The sequence below is a fragment of the Haemaphysalis longicornis genome, unplaced genomic scaffold, assembly GCF_048455015.1.
Source record: "Haemaphysalis longicornis isolate Haplotype H1 unplaced genomic scaffold, Haemaphysalis longicornis Haplotype H1 scaffold_18, whole genome shotgun sequence".
NCBI classification, from domain to species: Eukaryota; Metazoa; Arthropoda; class Arachnida; order Ixodida; family Ixodidae; genus Haemaphysalis; species Haemaphysalis longicornis.
Window position 1 is genome coordinate 3,790,096 of NW_027526282.1, and position 4,527 is coordinate 3,794,622.

General features: G+C 52.9%; 1 pseudogene; it reads right to left on the reverse strand.

Moving 5' to 3' along the window:
- Nucleotides 1-484: 484 nt before the first annotated feature.
- Nucleotides 485-1,132, reverse strand: LOC144166628 (S-phase kinase-associated protein 1 pseudogene; annotated as a pseudogene).
- Nucleotides 1,133-4,527: the final 3,395 nt, after the last annotated feature.

Here is a 4,527-nt window from a genome sequence, read left to right on the forward strand (position 1 = left end):
GTCGCAGTGTACGTCATATATGCCACGCAAAAATAAAATGACACCTCGTGCCCTTTAAATGCCCAGCTTTATTGAACAGAACTCCACACCAGACCCGAGCACCGCGCAGAACAATTTGGTACACTTTTGTGCCATTCTAGGCGTGTCCTCTCATTAATAAGGACCTCATGAAAAGACTGGAAGGACGCGGTTGACCCTGGAGAACGAGATAGCAGAACTCCTATGGAGAGAGTGGTTGAAAGCAACGGGACCTGGAGCAAGGCTTTGGGAGGAAGGAAGAACAGGTGCTTCTGTGGAAGGCGTCCTCATAGGCGATGCAGCTGTACGAGAGAGTACAAAACCCGATCCCTGTCTGATCCCCGGTTAGCTTTCTGCGATCTCACGCGTGCACACGCCCGGTTCGCGCCCTTCTCCGCCAACGAAGTCACCCCAACCGGGCGCCGGGTTACGTGCAGGGCCCAGTTCGCCGGCCTGTTGTGGCTGTCTACTGGAACCACTCCGCACCACCATCCAGGCGTCGGGGAGCCGCTCGGCGTCGTCCCCTCTCTGAGACGTCGTGCGGGCTGCGAACCTGCCGCTCCGTGCCCAGGTTGCGGGCAGCCCAGTCAGAGGGCGTGTCGGGCCACGTGCGGAAGTCGTACTCCTGGCGAACTTGCTCCAGTTCCCCTGGCGAGAAGTCGTTCTGGGTGTTGAACATTTCGCGGAGCTCCTCCGGAGTTTTGCCCTGGATCAGGTTAGCCACGGCTTTGCAGGCAAGGACGAGCAGGCCCCTTATCTGTAGTTTGTGCGCTGCCACGAGGATCTGGTAGAGCGTCTCGGGGTCCCCTTCCAGGAGCTCCCGGTCGAGAGCCGATGCGGGGACGTACTCCTGCCCGTCTTCGGCGACCTGGGGTGGCCAGTCCTCCTCGCCATTGGCGGGAACTGGTGGGTCATAGCGGTGCTCCCTTGCCCAGCCGATGATCTTCTCGAGGAGGTCTGCATTGACGTGGGGCAGAGGAAGAACTTCGCCGCCGCCATTCTCGTCGATGCCAAGTTCCTGCATAATACCACGGATGGTCATCGAGACTTTGGCGACATCCGTATCGACCTCGAAGATGTGGCCGTCGGAACTCTGTAGACGGACTGTCGGCATTTTCACTGAACAACCTGCGCACCCAAAAGGAAAGAAAGAGCTTAACAAAACACGACTGTAGCACCAGCAGGCTGGACTCACTCCCAGCAATGAGTTGAACTGCACTTTCAACAAACCCGATTGCGAAAGAAGAAATGTATTAGAATTTCACGAGCGGGCCTTACACGAAAAAAACGATGATTCTTTATTTCATAGGTGGCCGCCTAGAGGCGTGAGGAGAGAAATAAATGCAGGTAGCACAGGCTCTGTAAAGATTCAAGGCAATACCGCCATGCGAATACGGGTGACCAGTCGAGCTGTAGAGTCACTGCAGTTTGTAACGACAGTCACAATGGCTTTGTTATCCAGATGATACACCCCCACAGCGCTCTCCGCAGCGCGCGGTGGGATTGTGGAGGGGGCAGTATGCTGTGCCCTCACGAGGCGCTCGACGGCGCGACGCTTGGCGAAAACGTGAGGGGGGCGTGCGCGTGTCTATGATGTGCGTTCGCTTAGAGCGCAGTTCGTGGTCCCCATAGAGTTTCATTAGTATGGAACTCTATGGTGGTCCCTTCCTGAGACGCACTTCGCGCCGCAGACGCAGAGGCTCAGCATCGCTGCCGTGGAGAAAACCCACGAGTGCTGCGCCTGAGCGCACTGCTGCTGCGCCCAAATATCGCATTCGGGAGTACCGCAATCGCCAGCCAATTTTTCGCTCCACAACTGCTTCCCCCCACCCGCGCCAACAGAGACGTATGCGCATGGGTTAGGTATTGAATTTTAATGCACCCTTGACATGACATTCGTAAGACAGAACCAGCTGATGAACACGAACTGGTAACTGCCATACCATTCTGTTCACAGTTTGTGGAACCGGTTCCACGCGCTATGCCCGAACATTCATCGCTTTCACCTTTCGCATATAGAGGGTGGAGAGCAAGATATTTGTTTTCAATGCGCAGCATAAGAAATTGTCTGAAAAGGCAGCGCGTGGGAGAAGCGACGCACAGTCAACGACAAGAAAAAAAATTAGTAGTGGCTTAGTGCTGCTATGCCAGGATATACGTAGCGTGAGCTAAGGTTCAGCAACCCAGTCCAATCCAGTCCAGTTCAGTCTATTACAGTCCAATTCAGTCTAATCCAGTCCAGTCCAGCCCTTTCCAATCACTGCTCCTCGCGCATGCTCAGCACGGCTCTTCACGAGCCACGTGAAACGACTATCAAGCGGCTCCGACGCAGCGTGAGGCTTGGCTACTGCACAATTGGGGCGCACACCTGGGTGCGCGCCGGCGCCAGTCCGTCTGCCGCGGCTATGACGTAGCAAAATCCAACACTATTCACTTTAATCCAATCCAATCCAAATGCAATCCAAACCAAGCCAATCCAATACAGTCGAATCCCATCCAATGCCACTCGCGCTTGCGCAGAACGGCCCTTCACGGCACACGGGAAACTGCTCAACCTCGGCCAGTGTAGTTTACGCTACAAAAAAAGAAACAGCAGCAGATGGTGCTAGCTGTAATAGCTTAGCGCTCCGCGACTGCAGTTAAAGCCACCGCAAAAAACGCCTCTACTGCAGCGCCGAGGTGTTGCCGACATGCGACTACAAAAGAACGCTACGCAGCGTTGATCATTCACGCGAGGGAAGGTGGGTATGCTTACCCCTCCCTCGCCTTAGCGTTCAGTAGTGGAGCAATTGGGACAGCGCTGGCGTTAATTTAGCTGTGCCACGTATCAAACTGACTTCGTTCTCCTACCTGGTCGAGGAGAATCTCCTGTGTCCACTCCGCTTCGTGCAACCTCCCGTGCTCCAAATGCAGCTTCGCTGGGTGAAGTGCCGAGGCGCGTGCCGCAGCGCAAAGGTCGTGGCCGCACGCGAGTGGCTAGCGAGTAGGCAAACTTACAAAGAAGGCGGGAAATTGACCGCGAAAATTTAGAGAGATTTCGCGCTTTTTGAGCGTAATCAAGAAAAAGATCAAGGGTTAAGAGGATAATCGTGACCCCGTCGACAAAATCATATTTCTAGAAGAAGCGATGGCGCTGCGGGCGGAGAACGTTTTGCTACACTTCAGTTCATGGGCGTAAGTATGGGACGAAAAGAAGGGGGGGGGGAGGTTACGCAAGCTACATTCCGTTCCATGTAGGTGCAAGCCAGCTGTTCTGGTTCCACGAAGAACGTTAACCGTGGCGGTGAATTGCGCCCCGCATGTCAACCAGTCTAAACTGTACCAAACAGCCATTAATTGCGCAAGAATGCGTAGAATTCGTTCAGGAAAACCTTTTTGACAAGATACATTCACAAAGCGTGTTAACATATTGTTAGAAAAGCCGAGGTTCCAACCCGGTTCGCTAGCCTCAAAGCCCGCTGTTCTATACCCCTAGGCCATGTGCGCAAACAGGCAGTTCCATTTGGCGGTTTGTCAAAAAAACGGGGGAATATTCAAAACGAAATCTTAAATGGCGCTAGGCGTAACATATTGTCTCGGGCTGTCCTACGTGACAAAAAAAAAAAAAAATGGCGCTACTTAACATGCCCTCATCAGTTTCGTAGCGCTGGCACTTATGCGCAGTGACTGCACGGACCTGTGTCTGTCTGCGCTCCGCTGCATAACATGAAACCGTATAGACCATTCTGAACAAATATCTTTGAGACATGAGCACCTAAGGGACATGAGCATGCAGGTTCTAAAAACATTGGCCGCGTATCTGCTTCTTTCGTTGCAAATGTCGTCGAAAGACGATAGTATTTATTCACTTTTGCCAAGTAAATGCCTCCCTTCGCTTTGCCGCTCACCTCTCATGTTGTTCCTCTTGCGTCGCTCTAGTCCCAAGGTAAAGACGCCAAAGGTTTGCTTAAATCATTTTAAATTTCCCGCGTTCCACTGCTCCAAACCGGGTGTCTCGATGCCAACGCTGCCGTACGGCGTTCGAAGATGCGCGTGAATCGAGGCGCCCTACTTCAACGTTTATAGAACCGCGTTTCCCTACTCCACGTGCGTTGCAAGCAGAACGTGGAACCTATCTAGCGGAACCTTTCGTAACTGTTGCCGGTTGAGAAGCTATTCGCAGCGAGCTCGACATGTAGGTGGCGACAGCGTCGCGCTGCTAGTGTGGATGCTCCGCTGAGCGGCCCGTAAGAATGCACACTGTAAGCGCGCTTCGTGCCTTTTTCTCGCCGTATGTGCGCACGACAGGTGCAAAAAAGAGTGGTATGCTGTAGTTCGGTTACTCAACGTTCAATGTATAACATGGAAGCGGCAGTCAGTTTTCATTATTACGCCAAAAAACGCGACGACTCATCGGGAATCTCAGAATGGCCGTAATTGTGACAATGAACTTGTACGCTGTGGCTCGTAGCAAGCTCGATCTTTCCAGACTATGGCTTTGAGCCTTCGATAAAATCATAAATAGAAACA